General features: G+C 47.3%; 1 long non-coding RNA gene across 2 annotated transcripts in view; it reads left to right on the plus strand.

Annotated features, from left to right (window-relative positions):
• The window catches only part of LOC123382433, a 45311-nt gene that overhangs the window by 17213 nt on the left and 8314 nt on the right, over positions 1 to 19784 (plus strand). Inside the window, exons 2-3 of one of the 2 annotated variants that reach the window (XR_006590798.1) lie at positions 8350 to 8414; positions 9007 to 9359. This is a non-coding gene — a long non-coding RNA (uncharacterized LOC123382433). The remainder of the gene's footprint in view (positions 1 to 8349; positions 8415 to 9006; positions 9360 to 19784) is intronic. The other variant, XR_006590799.1, reaches the window with a different exon arrangement.

The following is a 19784-nucleotide window of genomic DNA, read 5'->3' on the forward strand; positions in this document are numbered from 1 at the left end:
TTTCTGTGGAGTCAGGAACATGAAAGGGACATCTATAAGCACCGTGACAGTGTAATCTAGTTCCATTATAAGGAAAGAAAAAAAAATATGTAAGATCAGAAGGGAAGAGATAAAACGGATTCTCTGTAGGTAATCTTATTTACTAGAAAAGCCAACAGAATTCCACAGGTAAGGGCTTTTAGAGCTATTGAGAGTTAAGCAGTTTTTCTAGTTAGAAGACCTATAACATTTCTCTGTACCAGCCATGTTCAGCTGGAAACAAAATTGGAAAAGCGAAAGACGACATTCACAAAAGCAGCCCCAAACTCCCAAGATACCTACAAATTACTGAGAGAAGACGGAAGACTCGAGGGGCTTCAGTGAGAAAGTCACAGCTTAAAACCATTTGAGGACACTTTCTGAAGACTTATCTTTATGACCTCTGTGCAGGGAAGGATTTCGACATGCGACACATGAGTAAACCATGAAAGAAGCAAAGCTACATTTGACTACCTTACAATCAAGAAATGCTATTCAAAGTTTCCTTAACAGAATAAAACAAAGTGGAAGAAGGTAAATGGATAAAGAAGATGGGGGGTGGGGGAGGGTCAGAAGCATGAAAGGGATATGACAGAATGGAATATTATTCATTCCCGCCATTTGCAACAACATGGATGGACCTTGAGGGTGTTATGTTAAGTGAAATACATCCGAGAAAAGACAGGTACCGTATGGTACCACGTATATGTGGAATCCATAAAAGATGAACTTGTAGAAACAGCATACCATGGTGGTTGCCAGGCACGGGGGTGGGCGGTGCAGGTGGTGGTAGTGGTGGGTGGGTTGGGGAGATGTTACAGGTTGCAAACTTTTGCGACAAGTAGATGAGTAAGGGCTCTGTAGATTGAATACCCAGCACAGTGATTAGAGTCAACAGGACTATATTAGACACTTACAAATGGCTAAGTGACTAGATCTTTTGTTTTGGGAGAGAGAGCGCGAGTGCGAACCTGAGCGGTAGAGGGACAGAGAATCTTAAGCACCTGCCTGCCCAGTGCGGAGCCCAACGCAGAGCTCAATCTTATGACCCTGAGATGAAGACTTGAGCCGAAACCAAGAGTCGGACGCTTACCGGACTGAGTCAGGCAGGCGCCCCACTGAGTGACCAGATCTTAAATGTTGTCGCCACAGAAAAGAAAATGATAATTATGGGTTGTGATAGAGGTGTCAGCTAACATTGTGGTGCTAATCGTATTGAAATACATAAACGTATCAACACGTTGCACACCTTAAACTCACACGATGTTATGTGTCCATTATTCCTCGAAAACAAACATCCTTACCCTCGCAGCATGCCAGACACTTTTTCTGGGTGCTTTGTGAATACCAGCTGACTCGATTCTGACTTTTCCCCACGTGGTTGGTACAGATGGGGAAACTGAGGCACGGGGAGATTAAATGATGGGTTTGAGGCTGTGCTGTGCTCCATTCTTGGAGAACCAGTGGCCAACACGTGTAGTTTATTGAACTGGGCTCCAGCGTTCATGACAGGGTTCTAGGGCTCCTGTTTTTGTTCTGTGAACTTGGAGCAAGCATATCATCCCCTGCAACATTAACTTTTTATTTTATTTTTATTTATTTTTAAATGTTTATTTTTGAGAGAGAGAGACCGAGTGTGAGCAGGGGAGGGGCAGAGAGAGAGGGAGGCAGAATCCGAAGCAGGCTCCAGGCTCTGAGCTGTCAGCACAGAGCCCGACGCGGGGTCAAACCCACAAACCGTGAGATCATCCAGGTGCCCCATCAATGTTATCTTTAAAATGGAGACTTCTAGCTGTTACTACTTTATTATTTTTTAAAGAAGACATCTCTACACCAAACGTGGGGCCAGAACTCAAAACCCTGAGATCAAGAGTTGCACACTCTACTGGCTGAGCCAGCCTGGCATGCCAGGTTGTAGCCACTTTAAAAGATTTAATGTTTGGGGCGCCTAGTGGCTCAGTTGGCTAAGCATCCGACTTCGGCTCAGGTGGTGATCTCGTGGTTTGTGAGTTTGAGCCTCGCGTCGGGCTCTGTGCTGACAGCTCAGAGCCTGTAGCCTGGTTCAGATTCTGTGTCTCCCCTTCTCTGACCCTCCCCTGTTCATGCTGTCTCTCTCTGTCTCAAAAACATTAAAAACATTTTTAAAAAAGATTTTAATGGTTGATTGTGCCTGAAAGTGGTTTAGCACAAGCCCTGATTTCCAGATTTCTTGGCTAAGCTCCCATTGTGTCACTTAATCATCCCAGTGGGGATCAGAGGCTCTATTTCTGAAGGATGAGAGGCATTATGTCATAGGTAACCAGGGGAAGATTTGGAATTCAAAGGCAGAATTGGGGGGCGGTGGGAAGCCTGGGTGGCTCAATCGGCTGAGCGTCCGACTTTGGCTCAGGTCATGATCTCACGATTCGTGAGTTCAAATCCTGTGTTAGGCTCTTTGCTGTCAGGGCAGAGCCAGCTTAGGACGTCTATCCTCTGTGCTCTCTTCCCCCCCCCCCCCCAAATAAATAAACATTAAAAAAAAAAAAACAGTGAACTGGGTTTCCCTCTGATTGGTTTTGTCCTCCGATAGCCTCACCTCCAGATAGCCTCACCTCCACCATTCTTCTCAGCTGACTCCGTCACACATTATCTTTCAGTTCACATCCCTCTGGCTTACCTTTAGGAGGGACCCCTGGGTCTGACATCCTGAGATCTAGATGGGTTTCCATGCTCTGCTCCTGTGACAAGAGCTGGCAAATGAGGCATCTTGACTTAAATACCTCCCTCGACAGCCACACCCTGGTCCCACCCCTCCACCTCTTAATATCTTTCCCTCTCCATCCATTAATCCGATCCCTGGGTCCTTGAGCCCCCCAGTCCTGTGCCATCTGTCTGATGTGTCCACACCCCAGCAGCAGCATCACCCGAGAGCTTACTAAGCAGAATCAATACATAGTGATCCAAGGGTTTGGACTTCCAGCTCTAAGACTAACAGGTTCTGGTAATGCACAGCATGGTGATGAGAGCTCCTAATACTGTATTATAGACTTGATGCTGAGGGGGTGGATCTTACGGGTTCGCACCACAAAAGAAATGTAGGTGATGTGATGGGACGGACGTCTTAAATGCCACTCTGGCCGCGGTCGCGTTGAAACTAGTCGTACACTTGAAACGTCCTCATGCTATGTGTCCATCACATCTCTGGGGAACTAGAAGAAAATGCAGATTCTGCCAAACTGGAGCCTGAGTCTGCATTTCACAGAGGAACCGGGCTGTGCCGTAGATCAGTGTCTCTGAGGGGTCGCCTGGAGCATTTGCTAAAACAGGGGTTGCTGGGACCAGCACCCAGTGTTTCTGGTTCAACAAGGCTGGACTGGGGCTTGAGGATTATCGTACCTCACGAGTTCCCAGGTGACGGTACCTCCGTGATGGGGTCTGGGAGGGTGTCTCTGGTTGCTTGGGGAGCACTTAGGTGTTCTTTAGTGGTTAGTCTGTGCCTGACATCCTTCTAAGCACCTGCATATCCTAGTTATTTAATCCACTTGCTCTCATTTTATAGATGAGGAAACAGACAAAAGGCAAGTTTAATCGACCTGGCCAATGTCCGGTAACCAGTAAGTGTCAGAGGCAGTATTTTGACCAGCGAGGTGCTATTGCCCCTAAGTCCAATTGGGGGAGCCAGAGCGCCCGCAAGTGAGCAAAGAAAACCCCGACTTCAAGGGATCGTTGCGTAGAAAGAAACAAACATACTGAAAGAAAGAGGCTAAATGAAGATACTTTAGAAACAGTACTTCTAGTAAGCCTACATCTTGTAACTAGATTTCTGCCTGCCTTTTGTCTTGGGTTTTGTATTCTGGACCGGAAAGCATCCAGCCAACTTTCCTATCATTTCAGCAGTTTAAAAAAAAAAAAAAAAAAAAAAAATCCGCCTAATGAGACATGATGATCGGATAATGAGAAATAATCACATCATCATCCGATAATCAGCATCATCTCTGATGAACTGGAGTAACAAATAATGTACCCGAGAGGCAACGAATACATCTTCAGGGGTGAATCCAACACACCAACAATTTATAAGCCATAGTTTCATCTCGTAGTGTCAGAAACCACTTTGAAAAGGGCCTCCGTTCTGCTTTCTTTTTATGGATTTGCCTATTAGGGATATTTCACATAATGGGATCATACACTACATGACCTCTCACGTCTTAGTATTCACTGAGCATGTTGTTTTTAGAACTCTTGTATCTGTGGCTGAATTAGACTCCAGTGCATGGATGTACCATAATTGGCTTATTCATCTGTTGATGGATGGATGGGCTGGCAGCAGAGAGAATGGAGAGTAAGTGTGTAATGAGCACAGGGATTATTTGGGGGTTAATGAAAGCGTTTCGAAGCTAGATACAGGTGGTGGTTGTATGACATTGTGTGTGTACTAAATACTGCTGAGTTGGTGACTTTAAAATGGTTAATTTTGGGGGTGCTTGGCTGGTCCAGTCAGTGGAGCGTGCAACTCGTGATCTTGGGGTCGTGAGTTTGAGCCCTACGTTGGGGGTACAGATTGCTTTTATTTTATTATTATTATTTTTTATTATTTATTTTTTTAAATTTTTTAAAGATTTTTTTTTTAAATCTTTATTTTTGAGAGAGAGACAGAGTGTGAGCAGGGGAGGAGCAGAGAGGGAGGGAGACACAGAATCCGAAGCAGGCTCCAGGCTCTGAGCTGTCAGCACAGAGCCTGACGCGGGGCTTGAACTCTTGGACCATGAGATCATGACCTGAGCTGAAGTTGATTATCAACGAACTGAGCCACGCAGGTGCCCCTGTTTTTTTTTTTTTTTTTAAGAAAGGGGGTGCCTGCCTGGCTCAGTGGGAAGAGCGTGCAGCTCTTGATCTTGGGGTCATCAGTTTAAGTCCCAAGTTGGGTGTAGAAATTACTTAAAAAAATGTTTAAAAAAAAAAAAAGAAAAGATAATCTTTATATTCCAAATCTTTATTGAGGTAGCGCATACCTTTTTAGAGGTTTCACTACACTTTATGTTTTCTTTATTTTACTTCATATTTAAAATTTTATTGTATTTTATATTTTATTTTGTTTTTATTTTAAATTTAATTTTATATTTTATATACTCATATATATATATGTATATATTTTAAGTTTACTTATTTTGAGAGACACACAGAGTATGAGGGAGGGGCAGAGAGAGTGGGGAGAGAGTGAGAATCCCAATCAGGCTCAGCACTGTCAGCACCAAGCCCGATGTGGGGCTCGAACTCACGAACTGTGTGATCACGACCTGAGCTGAAATCAAGAGTCGACGCTTAGCTGACTGAGCCACCCAGGCGACCCTTGTCTTTTATATTTATTATTTTTTTTGAGAGACAGAGCACAAGAGGGGGAGGGGCAGAGAGAGAGGGAGACACAGAATCTGAAGCAGGCTCCAGGCTCTGAGCTGTCAGCACAAAGCCCAATGCAGGGCTTGAACCCATGAGCTGTGAGACCATGACCCAAGCCTCAGTGAGGTGCTTAACCAACTGAGCCACCCAGGTGCCCCTACAAGTTTGTTGTTTTACTTTTATACTTTATTCATTTAATTTTGTATCTTATTGTATATTTTATATTTTATTTATTTACTTCGGCTGGGTACCGTGTACTGCATTAACAGCACACGACCGGGTAGCTCTCCCTACGACTCTCCCCTGCTCCAGGGCGTCTGGGACAGACAGTATCAAGGATGGGAGATTCTCTGTGTCGGTGACTGAATTGGGGCAGCTGAGGGCCTCTCTCTTCCTTTTGAGCTCTTGCTGGGGCTGGAGGTCCAGGGCTTTTGTGCCTTGGAGGCCACACTGCAGTCACATTTACTATCGTCCTAGGCAATGAGCCTAATGTGGTGCCAGAACTGGCAACAGAGGTGGAAGACCAGGTGTCCCTACTGAAGACGCAGGAGACACCCTGCTCTGTGCTGCCCAGGATGCCCCTTAGGGGACCCTCTGATGCTGACTTCACCACCCTGTTGATGTCACCATACTGAACAGCTTCAGAAGGACCCACGCTGGCTGTGGGGACACAGAAGGTCATGAGCGAGCTTCCCATTCAGCCCAGGGATGAGTCTGCCAACAGCCTTGACAGTCCCTGCAGAAGCAGGGATGTTATTCTGGGCAGCCCCTCCCTCATTATGCCCCAGCTTCCCAGAGGGGCTGTCCATGGTCTTCCGGCTGGCTGTGATGGCAGGGACTGTGGTCGTGAGTCCTTCCACGATGCCACAGTTGTCATGGATGACCTTGGCCTGGAGGGGCCAAGTAGTTGGTGGTAAGGGAGGCCTTGCTGACGACCTTCAGGGAGCTGTCCTCATTCTCATGGTTCACACCCATTACAAAGCATGAGGCGTGTCAGCAAATGGGGCAGAGATAATGACCCTCTTAGTTCCACTCTTCAAGTGAGCCCCAGCCTTCTCCAGGGCAGTGAGGACACTGGCTGACTCCACAACTTATTCAGCACAGGGTTCACCCCATGTGATACTCTTGATCCTGGAAGATGGACATGGGCTTTCCGTTGATGACAGGGCTTGACTGTGCCACTGAGCTTGCCTTGGGTGGGGTCATTGCAACACGTGCACCATGCAGTTGAGGTCAGTGAAGGGGTCATTGATGGCGACAATATCCACCTTACCAGAGTTAAAAGCAGACCTGGTGACCAGACGCCCAATACGCTCAAATCCATTTACTCTGACCTTCACCGTTGTGTGAAAGTCACACATCTCAGAGACACCACTGGCAACACACAAGATTTGGCTGCCTGTCACCTGGGAGGAGCAGAGGGTCTAAACTTTTAAAATTAAATGGTTTCAGAAATTCCACCTGAGTCTGAAAAAGCATACCTCAGGGATAAGCCTGCAGCTTCAGGGAGAGACAGGAAGACATTAATGAATTTGAGTTGGTAGTGTTTTTCAACCACGGCTGCTGTATATTGTCATCCTAGGCTAGAGTTTTTAAAAATGCCCGGGGCTCCACCCCAGGGTCAGGTCAATCAACTCAAATCTCTGCAGGTGGGGCCTCAGCATAAGGATTTGCATGCAATCCTCAAGTGGTTCCTGAGCACTGGTAGGGTTGGAAATTGTTTAGCTCAGCCTCCACCTGGGAGAGGAGGATTCTACTGCCATCTAGTGGGTTAGAGGCTAAGGATTCATGCTAAACATCTCACATTGCACACAACAACAAAGCCCCCACAACAAAGAATCACCAGTCTCCAAAGGTAAAGGTCAGTAGCAACAAGGTTGAGAAACTCTGCCTTAGACCGTATCAACCACCGTACTTCCTTGGTGAGGCTCTCTACCCCCCTCTTATTACTTCTTTCTATAGACTGAACCCTGTAATTTTCGTCCATCGCATAGTCACATGGCTTCTCTCACTTCATCCAAATCTCTGCTAAGATATCACCTCCTCTAAATAAAAATAAGCGGGGCCCCTGGGTGGCTCAGTCGGTTGAGCGTCTGACTTCAGCTCAGGTCATGATCTCGCAGTTTGTGAGTTAGAGCCCTGCACCGGGCTCTGTGCTGACAGCTCTGGAGCCTGGAGCCTGCTTTGGATTCTGTGTCTCCCTCTCTCTCTGCCCCTCCCCTGTTCATGCTCTGTCTCCTCTGTCTCAAAAATAAACATTTAAAAAAAAGAAAAAAGAAGGAAAAATAAGCACAACACCCCCTCCATCCCCAATCAAAACAAATAAATGCTCTCCCTAAGCATCCTATCTTAAAAAGCACCCATCAGTCTTCATTCCTTTGTACGGTCTTATTTTTCTTTAGCATATTTATTATTTCTTGACGCTAAATTTTTAAGTTCTTAAAATGTTTATCTATTTTTGAAAGAGGGAGACAGAGCATGAGCGGGGGAGGGGCAGAGAGAGAGGGAGACATAGAATCCAAAGCAGGCTCCAGGCTCTGAGCTGTCAGCACAGAGCCCTACGCGGGGCTCGAACTCACAGACCATGAGATCATGACCTGAGCCGAGGTCAATGCTTAAGGGACTGAGCCACTCAGGTGCCCCTTGATGTTAAATTTTATATCTCTTCATTGCCTGGCTCATTTACTGGACTGTAGTATCTTTGAAACCAGGGTCTTTTTTGTTCCTCATTGAATTCACCCATTTATTCAACGTATATTAATTGGCTGACTACGAGTTACTGCTGTAGACACCAGAGACACAGAACACACAGACAAACCCACATGAGTTTATAGTTTAAGGAGATTGCATCACATTTATGGGGGAATGCATCTAAAGTACTGGAATGTTCTAAGCTAATTCAAGTAGTCAATTAACTCATCCATGCACTTTTGAGTAATTGATTCATCTCCTTAGGTCAAGTATCTCGAAGAGCCATCATCCTCATGGAGGCTCCCCTGTCCTGGAGGGGCACTCTACTGGTAAGTTAATAAACATGCGGAAATTTGGAGCACCTGGGTGGCTCAGTTGGTTCAGCATCTGACTCTTGATCTCAGCTCAGGTCTTGATTTCAGGGCCTTGAGTTCAAGGCCCATGTTGGGCTCCATGGGAGCCTACTAAAAACAAACATACAGAAATTCATATTTTTAATGTTTATTTTATTTTTGAGAGAGAGCGCGCGAGGGGTGGGGGGGCGGGCAGAGAGAGAGAAAGGGAGACACAGAATCCGAAGTAGGCTCCAGGCTCTGAGCTGTCAGCACAGAGCCTGGCATGGGGCTCAAACTCACGAACCATGGGATCATGATCTGAGCCAAAATCGGGAGTCAGATGCTCAACCAACCGAGCCACCCAGGCACCCTAAGAGAAGGATATATCCTGATGCATGTTCTAGGTTCTAATCTTCCCCAAATAATTGGTACCCAAAAGACCACTTAAGATGACTCTGTTAGGAAAGTCTCGCCCAACTCATTTCTAGGGTGACGTAAAGGCTGCTGGTTTTGGGTGGACCCAGAGTAAGACTAGGTCCTGCAGTCTGTCCAGGCTGGTGGTACAGGGTCCTTGCTCCTGTTCCAGCAGGTCCAGCCACGTGTAGTGGTATCTGTGGTAGTGACGACACTCCAAGGAATGTTTGGCAAGCATCGGTTACAGAATGTTCACAGAGGGATTCTAGGGTTCTGGAGCATGGCCATCCCTTCTGCGGCAGAACCCCTCACTCCTGGGATGAATCGCGGCTGAACCCTAGTCAATCCTGAACGCCTCTGAATGTGAGACATCAAGGGGCCACACAGCCAGAAATGCCCATCATGCTTTTGGTGCGGTTAGACCCTTGGCAGATCGGGTCCCGTATTGGATGGTGTGGCAGCCATTACTTGTACCTTGGAAGAGGCACGTTGAGGAATCGAGCTGAGAAGGTCCAGAACACCCAGGTAAGTTACACAAGAAGAATTGACATCAGGTCCCGGTGTTTCAAACCCAGTTATATTGGTGCCTCTTCTTGGCCTCATACTATGGTCTCACGGGATTTCCTATGAGCAGCTGAGAGAGAGCGAAACTCCAGCCTGGCTCACAGGTGGGTCACGTGCCCCCATGGATGCCCACTGACACCTCAGCGCTTCTCAGAGGTGGCCCTGTGGTCGTGGTGAAAGGGAATTAGCCCAGCGGCCAGAGCTGCGAGAGGTGCCCACAGCTTCCCACTTTGTACGGACAGAGACGTGGCCTGAGATCGGGTTAGATATGCACTTGTGGGAAGTGGAACATGGACCAGCTTATTGGTCAGGGAAGGGAAGAAGGCTGAAAGATGGAAGTCTAAGTGGTCTGTGGACGAGGTAGGTCAATGACCTATGAAGAGACACACAACACATGTAGAACGTTGTGTCTCGTGTTAATGACCTCCAGGGAGCACTCATCAGCGAGAAGTCCCTCAACAACCAGATAGAGAGGATGCTCTACCTAGTGGGTATGTTGGAGTCTCCTTCCTCAGACCTGTGTTTGATAATGAGCCCTGATAACAGGATCTTACAAAACACCACCTCAGACTGGGGGATTCATTTTGTGCTGAAATGGCTCGTCAGTATGTGCATGACTATGGAAACCACTGTTGATGTCATATGTTGCATTATATACAGAGCGAGCTGCCACAATGGGGTGATGGAATGGCCTGGAAACAGCTCTGCTCAGGTGCCAGCTAAGGGATAACAGCCTGTGGGGGTGGGGTGCTGTCCTGCAACATGCAGTATGTGCATTAAACCAACAACAGTCAATATAAGGTGCCGTGTCCCTATCAGAATGCACAAGTCTAGCCATCAAGGGGTGAAAAGAAGAGTCGGCTTTTGTCACTCCCATTTCTCGGGACTCGAAGAATTTGTGCTTCCTGACCCCCCAACCTTAGAACCTGTTGGATGAGGTGTCTTCATTTTCAGAAGGGCAACACTTTCATCAGGAATCAGAAACCAGTCCCTGCCTGGTTACTTTGGGCTTTCTGTGCTGATTAACCAGTGGGCAGAGAAATGAGTTCGTTCACAGGCATGGATAGCCCACCATGATGACTACCAGACCAGGGACTAGGGTCCCTGCTACCTAATGAGGTCACGAACACATGTGTCTGGGACCCAGAGGTGTGCCCTACAGTCATGGGTGAAAGGAACTTGCAACCCAATAAAAGCAAAGTCACTGAGATAACCCTCAGGGACGGTGAAAGACTCGTGATCAGAGATTTTCAATACCCACATCAAACTTCATCAATAATTCCAAGGATACAGATAATTGCAAGACACAGGCAAACACGGGGAAAGTCTAAGGCAGCCAACACAGCTTCTCAGGCCCTTCCTTGTCACATCAGAATGACACTTGGTCCTGAATTAAGATTCGAAGTCCTTATTTAAATGATGTATATTGGGGCCACAAAGGTGTTTGTTCCTTTGATCAATGAGTTTCTCTCCCCCCACACACACTCTGAGTAAATAGCAGACATGTTTTCCAATGGCCCCCGCCCTGTAAACCCATAAATCCCAGGTTTGTTTACTATAAGCCAGCTAGAAAGACCAGGTATATCCTATTAAAAGTATTTCATAGATAAGGAGTCTAGTTTGGTTTCCTCTAATACCTCAGGGAGGAGGTCTGATTAGAATGTTCATAAGTCAGGATAGGAAGAGTGGATTACAGACCAGCTGCTAATGCCTTCCTAGCAGCCCACAATTCAGACCTGGGGACTTAGAAACGAAGTCCCCAGTTGCCCTACTGGACAAATGACTTAGACAAGATATGGTGCTGACCACCACAGGAATCCAGAAGGTGTCGGGCAGAAGGAGAGATGAGTAATAGAAGTGGTCTTGGGTCCGAGGTACAGTGGGGACTATGGCTGGTTCCACTGTCATACTGAAGTCAGAATTTTGTAGATGGTGGCAGGATCCTTGAAGACTCAACCACTGGGTGGACTCCATGTGGAAGGGAGTATATCTGAGAAGGTGCGAGGGTTGTGCCTTGGCAGAAGTCAACCTCCTATCTCTTTGGTGCACCTCTAAAGTCAGTCTGGGCTTCAATGGTCTCGTACAAACACAGACTCCCCTTACTCTGCCATAGTCTTATCTCAGCCATGGGCCACTCATCCTTCTGTATTTGTCCCTAGAGCCTTTTCTGACGCTGTTCACCCCATAGAAAATAATGACCCATGAAGCTTCTGGCTTCACCAGTTAAACATCTGTCTCTTGATTTCAGCTCAGGTCATGATCTCACAGTTCGTGAATTTGAGCCCTGCACTGGGCTCTGTGCTGACAGTGCTGAGCCTGCTTGGGATTGTCCTTCTTTCCCGGCCCCTCCCCTGCTCATGCCCTCTCTCAAAATAAACTTAAAAAAAGAAAAAAGAAGAAAGAAAATAATGGCTCAGAATTGCAGAAAGTCAATTCCTCTGAGGAAAACCCCCAAGTCAGTGAGGGAGAGGGGTTAAATTTGCTACATAAATGCCCCAACCTCCCGTCTTTTGGCAGGGTATTCTATGAGGCATCATATATGCTCTTCAGAAGGGATGAAGGCCCCCCTCATTGCTCACACCATGGATTTCAATAACTTACCCTTATGTTGGGTCCCCTGCCTTCCCCTATCTTACTCTCCCTACTACGTCCCTCTTGCTTTGGGGGATCGTTTTCCAAATAAGCATCTTGAACTCACGTCCTTGTACCAGGCTCTGATTTGGGGAATCCAGATTAAGGCAGTATCGTTCTGAAAAACAGGATGAGGAAGAGACGCCAAGAAACAGGCAGAAGTGGGAGATCTTCCCCCTAAAAATAAACAAACATTCAAAAAAACCCCAGATCAACACAACAAATAAAATCACCCGTTGCCACACTTTATGGCATAACAAATGGAGCTTGACTCTCTCTTTCCTCATACACAAAAAGCAAATACAAATGATTTACAGACCTAAAATCAGAAGGCACAACAGTAGGGTTTTAGAAGACAACATAAAAGGACATATTTTTTTGTGATCTAGGAGTAAGCTAAGATTTATTAAAAAGGCCAAAAAATTCTTAATAGGGAAGATACACAAATTAAATTATATTAATATTAAGGACCACTGTTCTTTAAAAAAGCGAAACACCATTGACGAAGGGGAAAGGCAGTCCACAGCGTGGGGAAAGATACAGGCAACGGCATATGAAGAGTTCTTGTAAATCACTACGAAAAGAGATAAATCGGTACAAAAATGAGCAAAAGACGGACACAGAAGAGGGAGTGACCTCGGCATCACGGCAGCGAAGGAAAAGCCTCCTTTTTACCCCCCTTAACAACGGGTTAGACACCCGTCCAGGAACGGAGGCGCCCCCGTGGGTGCTGCGCGATCCGGAAGGAGGCCTGCGCACCAGCGCACGAGGTGACGGGCACCTGCGGAGCCAGCAAGTGTCGGGGAAGCCAGGAGAGTGCAGACCAGGGCAGGAGTCTCGCCAGCAGCGAGAATCTGCAAGAGCGCAGGCTTCCGGGAGGGACTCGGCGGCAGCGCCCTCGCGCGCGGGGAAAGGAGAGCGGCACGGGGGGCGCCCGGCCATTCGGAGCGCAGGACGCCGCGGCGCACGGTGGGACCTCCCCTACCAGGGGAGGAGGGATCCTGGGAGAGACGGCAGATACAGATTTCTGGGGCCTTGGAAGGGAGAGACTTCGCGCCAATCCCAAACCTCTCCCAGCTCTGAGCGCCTACGAGCGCGCAGCAGCCGGTACCGCGGACCCGGAGCGCGCTCGGAGATCGGACCGCGCGTCGGCCGGGAGAGACCGCAGCTGGAGCTACAGCGCCACCTTCCGGAACACGAGAGAACGCTTTCCAGGATACGGCCTGGGGGTCCTTAAGACATCCCATTAAAGAGCTTGAATTGGGCCGCAGGGGAGAACAAAAGTCGGGCAGGTGCACCCATACAAAGTCAGAAGACCCCAGACGGTAAAAGTGCCATCGAATAGAATGCCCCATCCGAAGGTCACTCGCGCATTTTTTTTTTTTTTAATTTTTGAGAGAGAGAGAGACAGCGCATGAGCAGAGGAGCGGCAGAGAGAAATAGAGTGAGACACGGAATCCGAAACAGGCTTCAGGCTCTGAGCTATCAGCACAGAACCCAATGCGAGTCTCGAACTCACTAATGGAACCGTGAGATCATGACCTGAGCCAAAGTCAGAGGCTTAACCCACTGAGCCACCCAGACGCCCCTAGGTGAATAGGTTTTTAAGAGAACAAACAGGAGATAAGAAACTTTGTGATAGTGTTTGCCTGTGCAGGTGTGAGCGGTCTTTCCATCGTCAGGGAATTAGAATAGTAAGTTTACTTTCCTTCTGCTTGGGAACAGCCCTTCCCTGAAGAGGGAGTTTGTTGCATCCTTATACTGTAGAATATTCTGCTTTGAGTCACATAAGGGAAGAGCCAAGAAGGCTCCTTTGTGCATCGGTTGGGTCTCAAATGACTTCCCTTTAAAATAATCTTCAGGGCGCCTGGGTGGCTCAGTCGTTGAGCGTCCGACTTCAGCTCAGGTCACGATCTCGCAGTCTGTGAGTTCGAGCCCCATATCGGGCTCTGGGTTGATGGCTCAGAGCCTGGAGCCTGCTTTGGATTCTGTGTGTGTGTCTCTCTCTCTGCCCCTCCCCCGTTCATGCTCTGTCTCTCTCTGTCTCAAAGGTAAATAAACGTTAAAAAAAATTAAAAAATAAAATAAAATAATCTTCATATTCAGGATGCCTGGGTGGCTCCGTTGGTTAGGCGTTGGACTCTTGGTTTCGGCTCTGGCTCGTGAGTTTGAGCAGCGCGGAGCCTGCTTGGGATTCTCTGTCTCCCTCTGTCTTTCCCTTTGCCCCGCTTGGGTTCTCACTCAAAAATACTTATATAAACCTTTAAGAAAAAAAAAAAAAAGCTTTAAGATAATCTTAATGTCAACCCTGGGGGTCTGAGTTGGTTTCCACACAACCAACCAAAAGTCTGCTCAAGAGCTTAAGCCACTTCGCTCCATCTTGGGTGGATGACTTTTTGAAAGTTAGTGAAAGAGTACTGCATTTCAGTCCCATTATTGGTGGATCGTACCCGGCGTTTCAGCACGTCCGGTGTTTGATGCATGTTGTAACCTGTTCTGTCAGTCCTGCACCAGGCCCCTTCCCTCACCTGGGACTCTCCCGTGAAGGAACGGTGCTTCTTCTGTCTTGCATCACGTTGCCTCTCGTGGCTGCTTGCTCCGCTGGCCCAGCCAGCTGAGCTCCTTGAAGAACAGGATGAATTCATAGTCATCTGTATCTTCTCCCATCCCCATGTGCTAGGCGGGGCGAGTGCATGATGCTTGCTTGTTAAATGCCATGCCTGTGTGGATTAACAGATATCAGAGTTCCCCTGCTTCTGGTTGGGTCCCAGCTCAGCTTGGGGATCCCCTGCACCCGACTGTCCCAGGCATGTGCAGACTCGCAAGTCAAGGGGCCTAAGAAGATGGGGGGAGGAAGGGCTGTGAGTGGGGTCCCGTGTTATACAGCTCCTACTTCTCTGGGTCCTTGGTGATCAAATGGATTCAAATATTTAAAAATCTTAGAAATAAAGGCACCTGGATGGCTCAGTTGGTTAAGTGTCCGACTCTTGGTTTCAGCTCAGGTCATGGTCTAATGGTTTGTGGGATCGAGCCCTGTGTTGAGCTCTGCGCTGACAGTGTGGAGCCTGCTTGGGATTCTCTCTCTCCCTCTCTCTCTCTCTGCCCCTGCTCATGTTTTCTCTCCAAATAAATAACGTTAAAAAAAAATCTTAGATATTGAAGGGGTTGAGGAAAGGTACCCCCAGAATAGGCACTGTTGGCATGCAGGTTACTTTAAGTTGAAAGCAGTCAAGACCCTGAAGCCTCAAGAGGAACTTTTGCCCCTCCTTTAATTACATAGAAGAATCTAAATTGGAGAGTGTTTCCAGAGTAAAGATTATTAGCAGAGATAAATTTTATCTGAGTGACCCGTCTGTATGATAAAAACATTTTTTTTAATGTTTATTTATTTGAGACAGAGACAGAGCATGAGTGGGGGAAGGGCAGAGAGAGAGGGAGACACAGAACCTGAAACAGGCTCCAGGCTCTGAGCTGTCAACACAGAGCTCAACGTGGGCTCGAACCCACGAGCTGAGATCATGACCTGAGCTAAAGTTGGATGCTTAACCGATTGAGCCACCCAGGCGCCCAAACCATATTTTATTTGTATGTTGCGTAACTCTTCATCTTGCAAGATGAAACTCTGCCCCCATTAAACACCTCCTCCTCCCCCTCCCTCTATCCCATGGCCAGCGCATTCTACTTTCTGTCTCCATGAATTTGAGGACTCCGAGTACTTCATAGAAGTGGAATCATACATCTGTCTTTGTGATCGGCATATCTCAGTTACCATAATGTCTTCCAGATTCATCTGTGTTGCAGCATGTACCAAAATTCAGTCTTTTAAAGGCTGAATAATATTTCTTTGGGGGGCCCCCGGTTGGCTCAGTCGGTTGAGTGTCTTACTCTTGATTTAGGCTCAGGTCATGATCCAAGCAAGGGTCTTGGGATTGAGCCCCAAGTCAGGCTCCGTGCTGAGAGTGGAGCCTGCTTAAGATTCTCTTTCTCTCCCTCTCCCTCTGCCCCTCTCCCCTGTTCTCTCTCCCTAAACATTAAAAAAATAATTTTTTTTTTTTTAAGTAATCTCCACCCAGTGTGAGGCTTCAACCTACAACCCTGTGATCAAGAGTGACAGGCTCTTAGGGGCACCTAGGTGGTTTAGTCGGTTAAGCGTCCGATTTTGGTTCAGGTCATGACCTCATGGTTCATGGGTTGGAGCCCCCCCTTTGTGCTCTGTGCTGACAGCTCAGAGCCTGGACCCTGCTTCAGACTCCGCGTCTCCCTCTCTCTCTGCCCCTCCCCTGCTCGCGCTCTCTCTCCTTCTCAAAAATAAACATCAGGGTTGCCTGTGTGGTTCAGTCGGTTAAGTGACTTCGGCTCAGGTCATGATCTCACAGTTCGTGAGTTTGAGCCCCGCGTTGGGCTCTGTGCTGACAGCTCAGAGCCTGGAGCCTGCTTCAGATTCTGTGTTCCCCTCTCTCTGCCCCTCCCCTGTCTGCACTTTGTCTCTCTCTCTCTCTCTGTCTCTCTCAGAGTGAAATAAACATTAAGAAAAAATTTAACAAAAACATTAAAAAAAAAAAAGGAAGAGAATAGACACATCGTGCAAGTGGTAACAGGAAGCTGGCATAGCTGTGTTAACATCAGGCAATGGAGACTCTAAGAGTAGTATCAGGTGAGGTACATCATTTCATAATATCCAAGAGAACTGATCATTTTAATTTTCCCACCCGCTTTATTGAGGCATAGTTGACTTATCAGCTTGTGTAAGTGACCATTTTTCTTTACATTTTCGGTCATACTCTTACGTGGTAGGGTTGGTGAGGGAAAGTTGTGAACTGAAGAGAATTGCATTGCCAGAGGCGGGGCGGCATGGGAAGTGATGGTGGATACGTGGGTACATTTGGGTGGAACTAAAAGTCAAGACCGCTGTGCTGAAGGGAATACTTGAAATTGAGATTGTGGATGCTGAAGATGTTGGTAAGAGCCAAGTCAGGATTGTCTGTGGGGTAAGCAGTAGAGTGAAGAATATGACCGTTGTGAGGATGGAAGTCAAGAAAATGAACAGCGAAGTTAATACGGTGAGGTTTTTTTTTAATGTTTTAATGTGTTTTTTTTTTTTTTTTTTGAGAGAGAGTGACAGAGTGTAAGTGGGGGATGGGCAGAGAGAGAGGAAGACACAGAATCCAAAGCAGGTTCCAGGCTCTGAGCTGTCAGCACAGAGCCCGACGCGGGGCTCGAACTCATGAGCTGTGAGATCATGACCTGAGCCAAAGTCAAGAGTAGGACGCTAAACCAACTGAGCCACTCAGGCGCCCCTAGTTTCCTTTTTGTTTTTTGTGTTTTTAATATTTTTAAATGTTTGAGAGAGGGAGAGAGAGAGAGAGAGAGAGAGAGAGAGAGAGAGAGTGAGAGAGTAGGGGACAGGGTGGAGAGAGACTCCCAAACAGACTCCACGCTGTCAGCACAGAGCCCGATGTGGGGCTTGAACCCACGAACTGTGAGATCATGACCTGAGCCGAAGTCGGACGCTTAACCGACTGAACCATCCAGGCGCCCCTCTTTTTATGTATATAAAGATATTTTCTTAATGGTTACAATGGGGATTTTAGCCGACATTCTAAATTTGTAACAATCTAGTTTGAGCTGATGCCAACTTAGATTCAGTAACAGAGACACCGTGCTCCTATCACTGTCAGTTACAGGTTTACTTTTGTGCCCATTAACACAGACATCATTTCTGATGCATTTATCCTTTATATCACGCAGGAAATCAGAGGGATTACAAATATTTACCTGTGTAGTTACGGTTTCTTTACATGCCTTCAAATTACTGCCGTGTGCCATTTCATGTCAACCTGAAGGACTCCCTTTAGCATTTTTCAAAAATCTTAATGTTTATTTTTGAGATACAGAACATGAGTGGGGGAGAGGCAGAGAGAGAGACACAGAATCTGAAGCAGGCTCCAGGCTCCAAGCTATCAGCACAGAGCCCGATGTGGGGCTAGAACCCATGAACCGTGAGATCATGACCTGAACAGAAGTCGGATGCTTGACCGAGTCACCCCAGGCGCTCCTTTGGCATTTCCTGTAGGGCAGGTCTGTTAACAAGCAACTCCTTGGTCTTCTATCTGGGAATGTCCTCACTTCTGTCTAGTTTTTAAAGGACAGTTTTGACGGATAAAGAATTCTTGGTTTGCAGCCTTTTCTTTCAGCACTTTGTATCATTCCACCCCCTGTCAAGATCTTGTGAATCCTTGCAACAGCTCTTTAGACATATCCTTAATGATAAAGTGTGTCTTATGCTTATATATTTGAGAAGGGGATCATTGATTAATGTGTTATTGAGGCTCAATAAAATTCAGATGTTCAACAGACATTTCTTGACTGCCTACAATGTACATGGTGCCTACTCTTCAAAAGGGTCAGGATTCAGGGGCACCTGGGTGGCTCAGTTGGTTAAGCATCCGACTTCGGCTGAGGTCATGATCTCACAGTCCATGGGTTTTGGGCCCTGAGTCAGGCTCTGTGCTGACTGCTCGGAGCCTGGAGCCTGCTTCGGTTTCTGTGTTTCCCTTTTTCTCTCTAACTCTCCCCTGCTCGTGCTCTCTTTCTCTCTCAAAAATAAACATTAAAAAAACTGTTTTTTAAAAAAGGGTCAGGATTCAGAGGTAAGCAAGCGAAAGGTCACAGGATTCAAGAACTCACACTCTGATGGAGAACACAGATGATAAGTCAGTAAACCTTCAGTAGAGGGGTGCCTGGGTGGCTCAGTCAGTTAAGTGTATGACTTCGGCTCAGGTCATGATCTTACGGTTCGAGTTCAAGCCCCATGTCAGTCTCTGTGCTGACAGCTCAAAGCCTGGAGCCTGCTTTGGATTCTGTGTCTCCCTCTCTCAGCTCCTCCCCTGCTTACCCTCTCTAATAAATAAACATTAAAAATTAAAAAAAAAAAAACCTTCAGTAGAAATTTCAGTTTTGGATATGCACCAGAAGCAAATGAGTAGTGATGTGACAGAGCTGCATCAAGATGCCTTAAACCCTATTCTCCCAAAAACTGAGCCTGAAGCAAGGATTATGCATTGATGCTTTCATGGGTGGCAAGAATGAACTTGTCAGAACTACTCTGATGCCAAGGTGGCAACCACTGGGAGACCACACTCTTGACAGTCCAAAGCAGAGTTTGAAGATTTCTGAAGTTGAAACTGTGGGGGTGCCTGGGTGGCCTCGCTCTATCCCTGCCCCCACTTCCCTTCATGCAGGACAGCACCCACCCACACCTGTAGTCTGCAGACACCTGTATTCTGTGAATACTACACCCCAACCCGGAGGTAAACCAAACATTAAGCCCTACGTTGACCCCAGAATCTGCATCCTCTGTTGCCCTTGTAGGACGCTCCTCTGTGCTCTAACCACACTACCACCCCCCGTACCAAGGCCAGACCCACAGGCATTCAAGTCTTCTAGCTCTTGAAGGCTTCAGTCTCCCAGGACCTCTCTGAGCACTAGCCATTCCTCCCCCAGCTTCTCAAACTCACTCCTGTGGGCTCTGGTCCTTTCCACAAGATGACCTTTCCCTTCTCCCTAGGACTCCTGACTCTAACTGCTCCCTTCATTCTCCCAGGACTGGATGGAGGGTCCCAGCGCCTCCCCCCAGGGCAAGTCCACTCACCACCCCCCTTGAGCACCACCTCCTTGCTCCTGCTGTGGGACCCCCAAGATCTCACATGCTGGTCCCATATTCCTTCCAGAACAGGTCACGTGTGACGATCCAAC

The sequence above is a fragment of the Felis catus genome, chromosome E2 (assembly GCF_018350175.1).
Source record: "Felis catus isolate Fca126 chromosome E2, F.catus_Fca126_mat1.0, whole genome shotgun sequence".
NCBI lineage: Eukaryota > Metazoa > Chordata > Mammalia > Carnivora > Felidae > Felis > Felis catus.